General features: G+C 39.9%; 1 protein-coding gene across 2 annotated transcripts in view; it reads left to right on the top strand.

The window, feature by feature from the left end:
- Positions 1 to 17,018, top strand: part of RASSF8 (Ras association domain family member 8) — a 103,012-nt gene that overhangs the window by 66,250 nt on the left and 19,744 nt on the right. Inside the window, exon 1 of one of the 2 annotated variants that reach the window (XM_037033807.1) lies at positions 5,530 to 5,547. The exons of the other annotated variant lie outside the window; for it this stretch is intronic. The gene's annotated coding sequence lies outside the window, so the exon portion shown is untranslated. Of the gene's footprint in view, positions 1 to 5,529; positions 5,548 to 17,018 lie in introns of those variants that run through there. 2 annotated transcript variants of the gene reach the window in all.

Here is a 17,018-nt window from a genome sequence, read left to right as displayed (position 1 = left end):
TTACACCAAGCCCAGCTCAGTTCCTGGACCAAGCAGTAAGTGCCTGTGACTCCCTCTAAACAGGGTGCACATGGCACGTGTGCTTCAGATACACTAATGTCACTGCGACAGAATGGTTGGCCTTCGGAATAATGTTTTCACATTTTATACCTTTGTTCTTAGAGTGCAGCTTTGTTTCAAAAGCAAAGTCTCAAAGGAGAACATCCTCTGTTCCTTTGGAAATAGAATTGACCAGAAATTTAAAAACTGCAGTGAAGACCACAAGATAAATAACTAAAATATGTGATATTGACAGTTTCCTGAAAGCACTGCACTTGCCATGCCCGCTGGGAGCCCCCCAGAGGCTGCGGACTTGCATGTGTGTTTCTGTGCTTTGTGGTTAGCGCCCCAGCTTCTGAGGCATGTGGAAAGCCCACAGCTACAGAGCTAGGTATTGGGCTTTTACGTGTGTCTTCAACCTCTACCTTCATCATTCTGACCCAGGACACATTAGGGGAAAAATTACTTGTGTAACCTTCTTCAATTCCCAAGATTAATTTGGGAAAATAATTCAGAATGCTTTGTTCTTCAAAACGTTCTTGTTTAAAAAGAAAAAAAAAACATTTGAAACGGAACATACCCGCTTCCTTTCCAAACAGATGTAATTAGTGCTCACTGAAGCCTCATCTCCCAGTGCACAAAACTAGGACGTTGCTTTGTCTCTTGTTGGTTTTGTTTAATTTGACTTTCTTGATGATGAACATATTGGCCTGATAAATTACTTCTTTGTTTTCAAAGACAGCGCCTTCCTATCACTGACCTTGAGATCTGTGGAGCATTCACAGATGTTTATTCTTCCTATGTAATAATCGGACTTTCCCCCCTTATTTTCCTAAAAAAAATGCTTACATTCTTAAAATGGGACTTTGAATTGCCTTAAAAACCCAACTTTTAATGGCAGTAGAATCACAGAACTGGAAGGGCTCTCACGGGTGCCCCTCGCGCCGGTCAGGGAGCATGGTCAGGGGCCTGTGGTCCTGTGCGGCTTCTCCTCCCGCGAACCGCAGCGTACTGCTCAGCGGCGGGAGCAAAAGGTGAGTTCTTAGGGTGACTGTCCTAGGATCCCCAGAAGAATTAGCTTTTCTAAGTAGGACAATCTCCATTCCTTGATTTTGCTTAGGCAGGTGTGAAGTGGCCTCTTTATTTTTCTGCTGCTAATAGTTTCCTTGTGAAGACTGTGGGTGGGGGGAGGGCAGGGATAACAAGGGCCTGAGGGGGTCCGGTCCTGGGGAGACTGGGGTGAGGCTGGGTGTTAGAGAACCAAAGGTTAGAGACCCGAGTGCTTTGCCCTGTTTTACCCCTTCACTCCTGAACAGATCAGTTAACCTCAGCTGTTTGTTTTGTTTTGCTTTGTTTTCTGTTTTGTTTTCTAGTGGTGGTGAAAAGGAACTTGTATAAATAATAGTGATATCAGCTTTGGCTAATTTTATAAGTTGTTTAATACTGGTTAGCACTATTTGAACTTTTTCAGGGTGAAAACTGGAAAGTGCCATTTCGGAGTTGTAATACTTCTCATCCTAAACCTATTGCCCACTGTGTAGCTTCCTGGTGTGTAAACAGTGCTAGTAATTGGTGATTTTTCACCGTCCATGTTCTTTCGCTGTCACCTTTGAAGGGGTCACTCTGTGACCTAGGAGTTGAAGCAATGACTGCTGCTTTTACTTGTTATTTAGTTCTTGAGCGATGTATTTAAAGAAAAGGTGGAACTAATGGCTTAATGTAGAGAAAGCGATTGATTTGCCTAGATTTAATAAATAACTATAGAAAGAGAATATCTGTTATGTGTGGGGGGTTAGTTTCTGTTTAATTACAAATTTTGCTGAATGTCTGACCCTGGTGGTACAGTGATTAATAGAGAACATGTGAATTACATCGTGTATTTAAAATAAAGTCATAATTTCATTTTCCTGACTTTGATCAGTCTCTGCAAATTTGAGTATTGGATTTATTTAGACAGTGGCTTTTTTGTTTTGTTTTTGGTAATATTTTCATTGTTTTTCTTTTTTAGCTGTTGTTGAGTCATAGCTTTAAATATGTTAATATTCTTGATTTTTAAAAAGAAAATTAGGGCATTATCTCCTTAGTAAGATTTTTGGTTCAGTAGATACAAATAGTACACTAATAGGTTGCTTGGATTTGAATTTTAAAAATTAACAACTTAATTTTCTTAGTTTTTCTGCCACTGCAGGGTGAATTTTAAACAGTGAAGAAACTTCCAAAAAGAGCCCAAATTCATGCTTCTACTAATGCTTCCGGTGACTGTTTATAGATAGATACACTCTCAGTTGTGAAAAGGTCTCTCCTACACCACCTCAAGTGTCCCCACCCCACACCCAGCACCTCTTCAACAGTACATTCCTTAGGCCTTGAATCTTTGATTCCCGTAAGTAAGGTAACTGCTGGCTATGGGTCTGTGCCTTTTTATTATTTCCTGAGCACTAAGTATATTAACACAGGGCTAGTGTAATTATTTTATTTCAGTTTGTTAGGCCATGATTTTCATTGTTGTATTCTGTGTGATTTTTATAGTCTAAAATTTAATAATTTATTTAATCTACCCTTTCCCCTGAATGTGGTGTTATCCATCACATTGAAACACAAGCCATGGGATTTGAGGATTTCTTACATGAATTTTCATATGTACAGTTTTTAGAGTATTTCACTGCTTAATTTGTTCCTGAGGGGTCTGTACTCTTTTGCTTCTTTGATAAGTTAGATGGATTAATACTATTGTGTATTTGTGGAAATTTAGGCAGTCAGAAATGCATAGATCTCCTGGCTTTGATGCTGGATCATTGTGTAACTTGACCAGTTGCCTTCTGGTTAACTTATTAATTTAATGACCATGAACTATGTTCACAAGAGTAGCAGTTAAGAAGAAAGGAGGGAACCGTGACTTCTAATTTAAACTATAGCTAAGGAAGCAGAGTGTGTGTGTGTGTGTGTGTGTGTGTGTGTGTATACACACACACACATTAAAACACTAAGTTGCAAGTCTAGATCAGTCTTAAAGAGGAAGCACAGGACACCCTAATGATAAACTTGTGTAATAATCCTAAAGAGTGTAATTAGAGTACAAGTGAGTGAGTTGCATAGCTTTATATCACTTCTCTGCTATTTAAATGTGTTGGACCTGTCTTCTCAGTCCCCAGTGCAAATTTCTAATGTTACTGCATAGCTCTACAGAAGTGTTTATTGCTCTTACAAATTCAGAATATCCTAAACTTAACTTTTTATTTATGGCTGAATCATCCTAAGAAAATGAATTACTAGTTACTGTAAATGGTTTGGAACTTCTGGAGTCTGGTTTTAAAAATGAAATGAAGTATGTGTTTATTTTACTTAATTCTTTTCTGAAATAATACAGTTACAAGTAAAAAAAAGGTATCTTCTCCCCACCTGAAGGAACTAAACATAGCAATTTAAGAACTTGTTGACTGAGAAAACAACATATTTGAGGGAACAGCTGAGGGAAAGGTATATGTTGTATTTATACCATGTATTCCCAAGCTATGAAATGGGAGAGAATATTAATCACAGGGGTGTGTGTGTGTGTGTCCTCCTAATCTTGGACAAGTTATTTAGGTAGGTAATTTATAAGCCAGAATCTGAAAATAGCTTGAGAAGTCTGTGCTGTTTACTTTATCAATTCCTTTGTTTTGATTTCATTAGATTCCCTACATTCTTTTTACTAAAGTCTCTGAGTTTGTAGGGTGGAGCATGTCTTCCTTCTTGACCGGTGACATGGAGTGTATTTCAATTAATTTGTTTTTAGGGAGGTAAAGCTTTGCTTAAGTGATAAAGTGTTGAAAAAGAGCTGTATCAGGAGAATTTTTACTGTCCTGAATTTTTCTGTTTCATGAACATCAGACATTATTTTTTGCATCCATTTTCCTATTAACTTTTTCTTTTCTTAAAAATTTAAAAAATATTATATTGATTATGCTATCACAGTTGTCTCAGTTTTTCCTCCTTTGCCCCCCTCCACCCATTACCCCCTATTCTCTCCAACAATCCCCCCTTTAATTCATACCCATGGATCTTGCATATAACTTTTTTGGTTTCTGCATGGCCTGTACTGTTCTTAACATCCCCCTATCTGTTTGCACTACCATTTGTACTTCTTAATCCCTGTATCTTTCCTCCCATTCTTCCTCTTCCCCCTCCCAACTGATAACCCTTCAAAGTGATCTCCTTATCTATGATTCTGTTTCTGTTCTGCTTGTTTGATTAGTTTGTTTTTAAGATTCAGTTGTTGATAGTTGTGACTTTATTGCCATTTGCATGTTCATAGTTTCGATTTTTTTCTTTCTTAAATAAGTCCCTTTAACATTTCATATAATAATGGTTTGGTAATGATGAACTCCTTTAGCTTTACCTTGTCTTGGAAGTACTTTATCTGCCCTTCCATTATAAATGATAGCTTTGCTGGATAGAGCAATCTCTGTTATAGGTCTTTGCTTTTCATCACTTTGAATACTTCTTGCCAGTCCCCTCCTTGCCTACAGTTTCTTTTGAGAAGTCAGCTGACAGCCTTATGGGAACTCCTTTGTAGGTAACTCTCTGTTTTTCTCTTGCTGCTTTTATGATATACCCTTTATCTTTAACCTTTGGCATTTTAATTATGATGTGTCTTGGAGTGGGCCTCTTTGCATCTTTCTTGTTTGGGACTCTCTGTGTTTCCTGGACTTGGATGTCTATTTCCTTCACCAAATTAGGAAGGTTGTCTTTCATTATATTTTCAAACAGATTTCCAATTTCTTGCTCTCTCCTCCTTCCAGCACCTCTGTGATTTGAATGATGGAGTATTTGAAGTTGTCCCAGCTGCTTCTTAGCCTGTCTTCATTTTTTAAAATTCCTTATTCTTGCTGGTGTTCTGATCGAATTTTTGTTCTCATCAGGATCCACTCCATTGCTGATTGCCTTTGAATTTTTCTTTATTTCACTCAGTGTAACCTTCATTTCTGCCTGGGTGTTTTTTATGCTGTGAAGTACCCAATGAGTGCCTTGAGCATTCTAATAACCAGTGTTTTGAACTCTGCATCTGATAGATTGCTTGTCTCCATTTTGTTTACTTCTTTTCCTAGAGTTTTGTTCTGTTCTTTCATTTGGTCATCTCTTTGTGTCCTCAATTTGACAGCCTCCCTGTGTTTGTTTCTGTGTGTTAGGTAGAGTTGCTTTGACTGCCTGTCTTAGTAGCATGGGCTATTGTGGAAAAGCACACCCATAAGTTGGGTGGGTTGGAGCCTTAGGTAATCACTAGGGCAGGGCAACCTGTGTGAACGAAGTTAATGGAGTCTCGGATATGGTGTCACCACTCTGTGGCACTGTGTGAAGGACAGCTCAGAAGAGGGACAGTGGTCGCTACCTGGCTTCTGGGATTTTATCCATGAGGAAGCTGTCCCCCAGCACTTGCCCTGATGCTAGACACTTCAGTTTCTCCCCATAGGCCCCTGGTGCCCTTCCAGGTGCTGCCCTGGTGCTGGATCCCAGTGGAAGTGAATCTGTGTGCGTCCTAAGTCTATTTTAGGCCCTTTAAGAGGAGACACCCAAGAATCCAACACTTTCTTCTGCTGCCCCAATGCCTCCTGAATTTTACATCCAGAAATTATGGGGACTTATCCTCTTGGCACTGGAACCCTGGGCAGGGGGGTCTGGGTGGGGCAGAGATCCCTCGCTCCTGAGGTATCCCTCCTGATTTTTATTCACCACCCATAGGTGTGGGACCACCTGTTCTTTGTCTGTCTGTCTCCCCCACCCCCCCACCTATCCATCTGGACAAATGTGACTTCCTTAATTCCTTGGTTGTTGGACTTCTGTATAGGTCAATTTTGTGGCAGTTCTGGGTGATAGTTGTTTTGTAATTTAGTTGTCGTTTTTGTTGTGGTTGTGCGAGGAGGCGAGCCATGTTTACCTAGGCCTCCATCTTGACCAGAAGTCCTATTGACTTTTTCATATGTATAATACACTTGCACGTTTTCTTTCACTATTTAATAACTAATATCCATAAAGGTATTTCAATTAAACATTTTACTTATCACATGGAAATCACAAATTGTAGATTAGAGCAATAGTATTCCTTCTTTATGTATTGACTTGGGATATATTGAAGAATTTTACAATGTGGTATATTATTTACAGTAGCGTATCTAATAGTAAGATTAACTTCTATTCTAGGAGTTTAAATCAATACTGCAGGCCTTTACTGGACTTAAAATACTTTGATGCCAATTTTGTCACCTCTGGGTTCGCACTGACAGTTGTGCATTAGGCCTGTGTTTTTCCCCCCAGTTAAATGTATCTGTCAGTTTCTGTCCTATGCAGTTAGCATCTGGGTTATTCAGCAGACACATACAGTGTGACCTGTGTCAGCCCCTGTGCTGAAGGAGGGGTTCGGGTAGCAGTGTGGGAATCAGAGGGGTTAGACTGACAATACACTGAGGACTGCCACGCTCAGACAGAAGCCCAGGAGGGCCCACCTCCAGATCTGAGAGGGGCTGAGAGACTGGGGAAAGATGCCGGGAAAGGAGCCTGCAGTGAGTCTGAAGGATGTGCAAGAATCAGAAGCATCTTCTCAGGAGGGAGAGCAGAGATGCTGGAGAGAATGACACATTTAAAGGCCTGAAATGCCCTGGCATAGGTGAGAGCTGGGGGAGGTGCCAGATGATCAAGAGGTCATACACACTTCATGACCTGTGAGGAGTTTGGATTTTATCCTGGAGGCAGAGGAGAACTGTTTGAGGATTCTGAGCAGGAGTGTGGAGTCAAATCTGTATTTTAAAAAGACTTTTCTCTAGCAATGACAGATAAAATGGATGCTCAGGGAAGAGGCAGGATAGCAAAGCAGGGGACTGGATCAGTTAGCAGGCAGATGCGGAATGCAGCAACTACAAGTGTTCAAAGCAGGATTATTTGTGATAGCCCCCAAAGGAGAACCCAGATGCCATCAACTGCAGGTAGAAGAGTGAATGGTGGTGCGTTGGTACAGTGGAGAGCTCCGCTGCAGGCAGGAGAAGTGCTGCTGTGCCCCACAGCAGCAGCGGCGAAGCTCAGCAGGCACACTGTCACACCACAGAAGCCAGACACCACTTTGAACTCTGTCGTCCATTTGTGCAACATTCAGAAACAGGCACAGCTGGTCTGTGATGACAGAGGTCAGAATGAAGGTTGCCTCTCAAGGGAAGGGATTGGGACTAGGACAGGGATTCTTCTTAATCTTGGATGATTAGACGGGTGTGTTTGCTTCTTAAAATTCATCACACTTAAAATTTCTGAGTTTTTTTGTAATATGTCATGCTTCGATGAAAACATTTCTTTAAAAATCCAGTTTTCTTATACCCTAGACATGTACACTCTTCCAGTATCATCCCCACCTCCCTTCCGTCTAAACAGTGACTTATTGCCTCACTGCTGTTTTCCTTCTCACAGGTTTTAGTGACCTCTGGAGTAATTCGTGACCATGTTTTTTGACTCATTTCATTCCACGGGTTAATACTCTGCAAGTGACCTTGGCCAGGATTACCGTTGTACTATCAGTGCTTGAGCTTTGCTCTCTAGTCTGAAAATGTAGGACTCGGTGAAAACATAAACATGTGATGGAAATCAGATATACTAATGAAATGCAAATAAATTTATTTAAACATAAAAATAGAATCCCCACCCCATTAAGCAAGCAGTTTGATTTGGGAAGTGTATTGGGATTTTTAAACAGTTAATTGCTTCAGTAGCTGCATCCTGCAGCTGAGCCTTTTCTATTTATTCATGTGCCCTGGGTTAGATGTGTAGCTTTCCTTATTCAATCTGACTGCTGATTGACAAGCCATAGCCGCCTTCAACCTGGCACTGCAGTTTCTGTAAAGGACAGAGACTAGGCCTATGTCCAGTCCTATAAGTAGGATATTGCCAGGCAGAGTATCACGGTAGTCAGCATCACTGGTGACAGTTAGAAAAATATCAGGTCTTCTACCCTGAAGTTTTACAGTGCTCATCTCAAACCTAGCATCTCTCTCCTTCAGTAACACTGGATGCGCACTAAACGGTGCGACCCTTCCTGAGTTATTTGAAGCCCACAGCATTCCCAAGGAAACGTAGAGTGTACGCAGTGTCACTGTGGCTGCTGAGGATAGTGTGGAGGATAAAGTGTGACTGTTTGGAACAATAGCATCATTTGTTTTATTACGCTAAATAATTAGCCTATTAACATTTTATTACATGAAAAATACTTATTACTTTTAAATATCACTAAAAGATGCACCTATTTTAGTATCTCACCTAGGTATTTCATTACTTAATTGGATTCTCTTCAGGAAATAAGTAGAATAAGAAATTATTCTTGAGTCCTAAAGATTAAGGGGAAACTACCTTTCACTTTTTTTTGAATGGACACTTTTTAAATTGTCTATGAATTGAAATAGTTGCAGTTTAACAAAGAGTCCTAGGGATTATGCATCTTTACTTTTGCCAAATGTAATTTCTGACTTTCATACTCTTAAAGCATTTAGTAATTTATCCACTAAATAAGTATAGCAATGAGATTTTAAAAAAAAATAAAGCATTTAATACTTGATCCAGTGAATAAGCATAGTAATGAGGTTTAAAAAAATCACATTTAAACTATGTTGATTAAATCTTAAAGTTAGTAGAAATTTTATAGTCTAGTAATTACTTTAACCCCAGAAGTTTAAATGTTTATTTTATATGTTTTGGCTTTGAAATGTTTACATATTAAATGTAGCTTAGAAATATATACCTGCAAAGGAACATGTTTTGATATATAAAGTTTGGCTGTTTGAGGTCACTATTCTAGCTGTAAGTAAAAACAGTGTTTTGTTGAAAAGTTCACACACATAATTGTAACTATAAAAATCATGTCATAATTGGTGGGCTTGATATTAATGATACTATAAGAAGTCTATGGTGATCTTGGCTTCATGGATGAAAAATACATTTCTTTTTATTTTCTTTTAGGTAAACTAGTGGGTTTCATTGCAGAATGCCACAAATATTAAAATAAGAAAATAGATCATTATACCCGAACAGTGTCTATAAGGTGTTGGATGTAATTTGCTGTCACTCAAATGGATTTAAAAAACCACTGATGAAGTAGCCCACATACATTCAGGTTTAGAGAGGAAACGGTTCTGCCTCGTAGACAGCTGTCACAGTAGGGAGGACGTAGACGCTGTGGTCTGGTAGCATTTGGACTCAGGTGCTGCAAGCTCTGTTCCTGCTTTTTGAGACAAAGGAGACTGGGAGCTTTAGCTTCCAGCAGGAGCCTAAGGGGTTATATATGCCTCCTTAAGTCCGATTTGATTATCGAACATCTGCTCTTTGCTTCTTCCCAGTCCTGGGGCAACAATTAGGCCAAATATATTATTTAGCTTAGTAGTATTGGAGTTTATACCTCCCAGGTCACATCTGCTTGATTGCTTTCTTTCCTGAGCTGAGATTTGTGATTCCAAAAGTCCTTGCAAACTTTACCAATAACTTTGTCTTGTAAGGATAAGTAGCTTTTAGTGGTTATGAGCACTATCAGATTTGGATTTACCTCCTGCCAGCTGAGTGACTTTGGATGAGTTACTGATTTCTCTATACCTCAGTTCTCTGTTTCCTCACTTCTCTCATGATAATTCACGTCATGGAGAGCTACAGATGGGTATAAAAAGGGTTACATAAAAATATCATATATATTGCATATATAGCACAGTTAACGTCTCTCACATAGTAAGCATTCATAAGTGTTCGCTATTTACTCTTCTTATTGATTAGATTCAGTAAAAGACCAAGGACGTGTTTTCTTTTGAAGTGTTGGTTTACAGTGAAGGTATTGAAGTATATCTGCTGAAGGAGCAATATCGCAGATCTTTTTGTACCTAAACCTGTCTTCAAATATCACCAAGTTTTCAGTGAGTTTCTCTCAGTAGAAGCACATTATAACATCATTCGCTCACTGCAAACGATTCTGAGAAAGAGCATGAAGTAGCACATGAATTAGAGGGCATGGTTAACTGAGGCCACAGCTTAGGGTGTTTCACGTGGAGACTCTGAGAGTGTGGTCGCTCATCCCAGCCCCGGGAGCTTTACCAGCAGGTGAGCCATCACAGAAGGCGGCGCCACACACATGCCTCCAACTATGTCTAAAAAGGGCCAAAACGTACGCTGTGGCCCCAACAGAAGACATGAGTGTAAAACAGATGGCTTTTTATAGTACAATAGCAAGAAAATTTCTTAAGAGATTTTTGTGCCAGTAAAATTAAGTGGCAAAGTTCCACTTAATTTTACTGTTCCACCTACCATAAACATTAGCGAGAAAATTAGCAAGAACAGACCACCTGTAGGTTTTTCTTGCTAATGTTCTTTTTTCAGTGGTAACCTTCATGTATGGTCTGTTCTAAGTAAATTCTTCATAGGAACAACTTCCTCAATAACTTTTATACTGGGCACTTAATTTATTTCAATGTATGTAATGCATAGTCATTTAATTTGAGATTTCAGAGTAAAGAAAATATTCCAGAGATTGGCTCTGCTAGCGTCTCTCCGTGTGACCTTGATCCAGTGGTGTCATCTGGCCAGGCCTCAGCCTTCTGTGTGCAGTGAAGTCATTGTCCTGGTGGATGGCCAGTAGGTGACCGGCTGCCAGGCAAGATATCTTACCCATGTTGTTTCAGTAAACTCTGTGAAATGAGTGGCCTTACATGCCCGAAGAAAGCACCATCCCGTGCTCACCATCTCCCACTGACATCCCAGGTGTGAGGAGTCTGCAGCTTCCATAGAACCAAGTAGAGCAAAATGTATTTTTTGGTGGTGTTGGTAGGCTTGTGTCCTGGAAAGAAGACTAAGGCAAGGCTGAAATGGCAGAAAGGAAGGAAAACAGAAGATGTGTGGGCTAGATTAGTGGCGTGTGGAGGAATTCCAGTTCAAGCCGACCCGGGGCTACCGCCACGAGAGAGATGGCAGCCATCAGGAATTGGCTTTGGCCTGCATGGGGCACGAGGGCCATCGACTGAATCGTGTGTTTCCACGTGTTGGTCTCAACTCCTTTCCCTCATTTTTGTGACCCTCCTGCACACCCACTGCCCGTGGCGCTCTGACCTCTCCAGGCCGCCTTCTCCTGTCACACTTTCCAGGGTGTGATGTTACTTAAATTCGGAAGTGAGCCACTTGCTTCAGGGTTCTGTCAGCTGGATGTCAAAGAAGTCAATCCAGTAAGTGTATTCTTGTTACCATGAGGTATTCGAATGATTTCACAGATGGTAACCATGAGCAGGGTGCAAAATAGGGAAGAAATGGCTTTTTGTGGTGTCATTTAGTATACTGGACTGGTAAATGGAATTATTTTCAAGCTGAGCTTACTTTTGAGACTAACCTTAGTTATTGGAAGGGCATCTGTTTTCTAGAACAGGTAGTTTTAGACATCTTACTTTTTAAAAATTTATAATTATATTAATTCTGTAATTTTGCTCAGAGCTGTTATTGACAAGTCAAATTTTATCCAAATTGTTAATTTAGAGATAAATACCATCCTGGCAAAGTACTATGTTTGCAAAAGGTTTGGGTACTGTTTTATGACCTATTTAACCCCTCCAGGTATGGGAGAAGTCTTCATTTCAAAGTCTAAATATGAGTTTAACATAATACACAATTTAGAAAAATGCACTGTACTTGTCAGTAAGCTGTCTGGAGATGGGCTTTGAATAAGGAACTCAACTGAAGGCAATGGCCTTTGTAGCACTAAATTTGATGCAAAATAAAAAACTTTTAAATTTAGTAACAGTTAAAGTTACTAGTTGAATTCACTTTAAGAAAAATTTTAAAGGTAATTCTTAATAGAAGGATCTGTATTTTAATACCAGTAACTTTAACCATGTTTATATTAGATGTGATGGAAATTTTTTTACCATGGATGCTATTCCCGATTATCATTTCTGATCTATTTAAAAACTAGGAGCCCTGGCTGGTGTAGCTCACTGGATTGAGCGCGGGCCTGTGAACCACACCATCGTGGTTCAATTCCCAGTCAGGGCACATGCCTGGGTTGCAGGCCAGTTCCCAGCAGGGGATGCACGAGAGGCAACCATACATTGATATTTCTCTCCCTCTCTCCGTCCCTTCCTTTCTAAAGATAAATAAATAAAATATTTTAAAAAATAAAAATAAAACTAGGAATGCTGGCTATTCTTAGGTACATGACACAATGAAATGTCTTCATTTTCAGATGTTCTTATTAAAATAATGATAGCATTTCTAAAATTTTTCTTTTCCTTAGATTTTTTCAATAAAAAAAGTTTATAATTTTTATAAGTTAGAATTTTCAGTTTCATATTCAGAACTTGGGTTGAATTTGTACTTTTTGCCAAGCTCCGCCTGTACTAGGTATATATTTTTTTAAAAGGGCATTGTATTTCTCACAAATGCCACTTGAAAAGTTACACATCTTAAATTAAGTCACAGTAAGTAGTAGACTTAGGATTTGAACCTCGGCCCGTACTGTTCCTGCTAATGAGTGTTCCCTTGAAAAAGTAGCTTATTTTAGTGGTATGAACTTAGAGAAAATGCCCAAGATCTCTAAGAAGCTTTGCTTTGTATTTCAGGCAACAATTAAAAATTATAAATATGTAAATATTTCTCTGTAAAAATAAATGTGGATGTAATTTTCCAAAACTAGAAAAATGATTTGTTGGTGCTGGAAATGAACCTGCCCGTGAGATTCCCATTTTGCTGGCACGTGCATCTGTTTAGCATGGGTTCTCTGAATGGAAACTGTACTTTCTTACCATGATTTAGTTGGTTCACCTCTTTCTTTCTCCTGGAATGGCAAGTCTGTGCATGTTGTCTGATCACTGTTCGTTGATAGGAATAAATTTCTAGCAAGTGATAAATGAGATGTCGTAGTGTAACTTAGGGCCCTTTAAACCACTGATCTGAGCACAGTGAGCCCTCTTGGAGAAGCCTGCCTTACTTGTTCTCTAATGTCTTTATTCATCCCAGTTTTGAATATATGCCCCTAAATTACTAGGTTTGTGACCTTGGAAGAGTTGTTTCAGCTCTCAGAGAGCCACTTTTCTCAACTTTGTATTTTATTTATTTATCTTTAGAGAGGAAGGGAAGGAGAGGGGGAGAGAAATATCAATGTATGGTTGCCTCTCGTGAGTCCCCTGCAGGGAACTGGCCTGCAACCCAGGCATGTGCCCTGACTGGGAATCGAACCACGATCGTGTGGTTCACAGGCCTGTGCTCAATCCACTGAGCTACACCAGCCAGGGCATTTTTCTCAACTTTAAAATGAGGCTAATGCCCTGACTTGCTTGTGTATTATGTCTCATTTACTGTGTTGTGGGGAACAAATGAGGAAATGACACCCAACACACTGTGCTTGTTTAGCGTGTAGGAAGCGCGCAGGCCATCCCTTGCCGTAACTGCAGAATGGTCCCTTGAGCGTGTGATGTGTGGGAAAGGTTAAATCATTGTGTGTGTTTGAATGCCGTGACATGGGGGTGATGGAGAGTAGGGCGAAAAGCATGGGTTTATTGGATTTAATAATTCATATGCAGAGATTGGTTAGCACTGACCTTTTAAAAATGTATTGTCAGAGAGATAATCCTATGACTTAGATGAGTCTCTAAAAAGAAAAATGTAAAGCCCATCTTTAAAAGTCATGGCTCAGTCATGGCAATAAAAACTTCATTTAAGAGAAGTTGGGACCCAATTAAATTTTCTTATTTGTTGTATATTATTCCCACTTAAATTTTAAACAGTGTATCTGTCACCCCTTTTAGATGCCTCAATATATACTAAAGGGCTGGCAGAAATTTCATTTTGTATGCAGTCAGACCTCAGAACTCGTCAGCTTCAGAACCCATCAAACCCTGTACTCATCTCATTTTGATGAGAAAAAATGGTTTCCACACTGTTGCTCAGAACTAGCCACACTTGCTAGAATTCCTATGAGTCACGATGCCTCCGTGCAGGAGAAAACACTTCATCATTTGGTACTCATAGGTTTCGGCACTCGTTATGAGTTCAGGAACAAATTAACAATGAGTACTAAGGTACCACTGTATAGGCATATTTTCCAAAAGTTGGTCATTTGTGCCCTATAGTTCAGTGGGATGTTTCATAGGCATTGTGCCTGCCTTTCACACCCCACCTCCTTGCTAATCACCGTCAGTGCAACCAAGCTCAGCCAGTTTCTCTAGTGTAGGGTATCAGAACCTCCACCTTGCTATGCACCATCTCCCAGAGATGGTGTCATGAGATGTTTCCCAAACTGTTGGGCTTAGAACCTTATTTCCCCATGGCACATCTCATAGGACTTCTGTTGTCAAAAAATGTATTTGAGGAGGCACTTATTTGCATTACTAGGATAATCTTCCTTAGTACCCACTTTTAAACATTGTACCTTTTTATAACAACTTGCTTTCTGTGACACCATTTGCAGAACTGCATTGTAGCAAAATAATGAGTATGCTAAAAGCAACTTATGTTTAACTGTTTCCAAAACACAGACCCAGAGTTTTCAGGGACAGTTAACCTGTAACTGGATTCTGGGGCAGTTTTCCAGAAAAGTGTTTCTCACCCCATCCCTCCCTACCTAATGTGTTTTCACTCACTCACTCTCTTCCACCTCCCACACTGTGCTTCCTCCTACCAGGTCCTCCAGGTGGTTCTTTCATCTTCAGGGCCATTGCCACATCCACAGGCAACAGGTGCCCACAGACTTTTTTCCTTACCTCGGTAATTATTTGAATATTAAAAAGTCAATATTTTTTTATTTGGAAACAATTGTTCAACATTATTTAATTCACACATCAGACTAGTTTTAGGATGAGGTAACTGAAATTCCCATTAGCTTTTATTCTTTTACCAGTTTTGTATACAAAGAATTTTGCTGTCTGATTATTAATAGTTCTAATAATTACTATTCCGAATATAGCACATTCATTGTGTTGAATCTCTTTCTCTATTATGCCAAAAAAACCCAACTAGTGGTTAGCATCATTTGATTTAATTAAAGTACTATAGATAACTCTAATTGTGAAGATTTTATTATACCCCAGTTTATCTGTAATCTGGTTTTGCAATATCTGTAGATCTTGAGCAAAACTAGCAATGAAGGGATCCTGGCTGGATAGCTCAGCTGGTTAGAGCATCGACTGGATAGGCCACGACCGTGAGTTCAGTCTCCTGTTAGGGCACGTACAAGAACAGCCAGTGCACGCACAAACAAGGGGAACGACACACTGATATTTCCCTCATCTCTTCTCTCTCTTTTAAAATCAATTAAAACAAAAAACTAGCGATGAGGAAATGTTAAAATTGGCAGTGAGCTCTCTCTATACTTGCATCTAGTGTCTGTGGAGTAATGGAACTTACTCAGCAGCTTGACACTTGCCATCACAGGAAGTTATAGTATATAAAATACGCAGTCATGTTATTCACGAGAGCCTTTGGTCACAACCGTTTTGTCAACTGGTACATAAATCACTTTGTTTTATATGTTTTTCTGTTTAAAGGTACCTTATTTAATATATATTATTATTATTGAACTCACAGCCAACAGCACTGTAATTCGTGCCTGAACAAACTTAAGTAACTCATGTTTTCTCCACAAGGCACATCACAGTTTTCTTGCACTTATGAACACTAGACCGCATTTCAGCACAATGCTTGGGAGCCATTGCAATCAGTGAAACAACCAACAAGAACCATAAAAATGCCAAAACAAAGCAGTAAATACACAGGCGAGGACTCTTGTTGACAGTATTAAAGCAGAAACAAGAAGGTAGAGCATCAACTTTGTCCAGCCTCAGCTGGGTCAGGCAGCTCAAATTTTTCGCTGCTGTGAAATATATATACACATGACTGTAAGTGACTAGGAATGTGCTGCCAACGTTGGTTCGGGAGTTACAAACAAATCTTAGTGGGTGAGTGGATTCACAGATAAGGAACCCACAGATACAGAGGACTGACTGTAATTGCTTATTAAAGCACTGGTCTTAGGGGAGTGTGTTTCCACAAGTGCAGATGCTTAATTCCGATAGGCCTTTAAGATAATAAATGGTTCTTAGCTAAAGAACATTTGCTCACCAGTTCCGTGTTACTTAATAAACCTAGTTCTTCACTGTCAAAATTATTAAAATAATAGTGGTTTGAAATACAGGAACCTCATAATGAAAACACTCACCCATATTTATACCTTTACAGTGGAACCTTACTTTTACCTGCATTACTGTTTCCGTGGAAAGAATTATTCCAAATGTCAACAACATTCCAAAGCGTTTTTGCTTCCTGAGCCTGGTTCCGATGATGACCAGTCCATCGCGTGCACCTACAGTGTAGGGCTTTCGTTTTTCCCTCTAGTCTAGTCCTGGGGCTAGGAAGAGAACTGTGGGGGTTGGATTCTGGAGGGTATGAGGGGAGGGAAAGGGCGCAGCTCCTGGAAGGGAGTGCTAGGGGCCTCTGCTGGGAAGGGAGACAGACTCTTCAAATGACTCTCCTGAATTAACGCCCAGATGTTCAGGGGAGCTAGAGATGATCGTCAGCACAGCCCCAAACTTGGCAGAAGCCACGTACTGGAAACAGTGTCCCTGCTAGAAATGAAACTTTGGACCATGACGTTCATTGATCTGATCCATTTAGGCCTTCCCTGCCCTTCTTAAGGACTCAAGTTTGAAAGAGATCGGTGACGTTGAAAACATGGATGCTGGTTTTCTCTGCCGTGATCCAGGGTAGGAATGCCCTGAGCGAGCGGTTACATGCCCTCCACATTTATATTAACTAAGCAGCATCGCTTATGTCCAGTGTCTCACCACATTACTATTTCGTATGTAACAGATGTGCCTGTGCTTTATGTTCATTTGTATTCACTTGATTAAAAACTCAAGGCAAAACTGATCATTTAGGTAGGAAAATAGGTGGTGTATACTGAAACCTTTATAGAAATTAAAAATGAGTCTCATAAGTTTCTTTGAAGTGACAGG

This window comes from Sturnira hondurensis, unplaced genomic scaffold, assembly GCF_014824575.4.
Source record: "Sturnira hondurensis isolate 20B ecotype Veracruz unplaced genomic scaffold, ASM1482457v3 Scaffold0021795, whole genome shotgun sequence".
NCBI classification, from domain to species: Eukaryota; Metazoa; Chordata; class Mammalia; order Chiroptera; family Phyllostomidae; genus Sturnira; species Sturnira hondurensis.
This window is presented reverse-complemented; position numbering and strand designations above follow the sequence as displayed.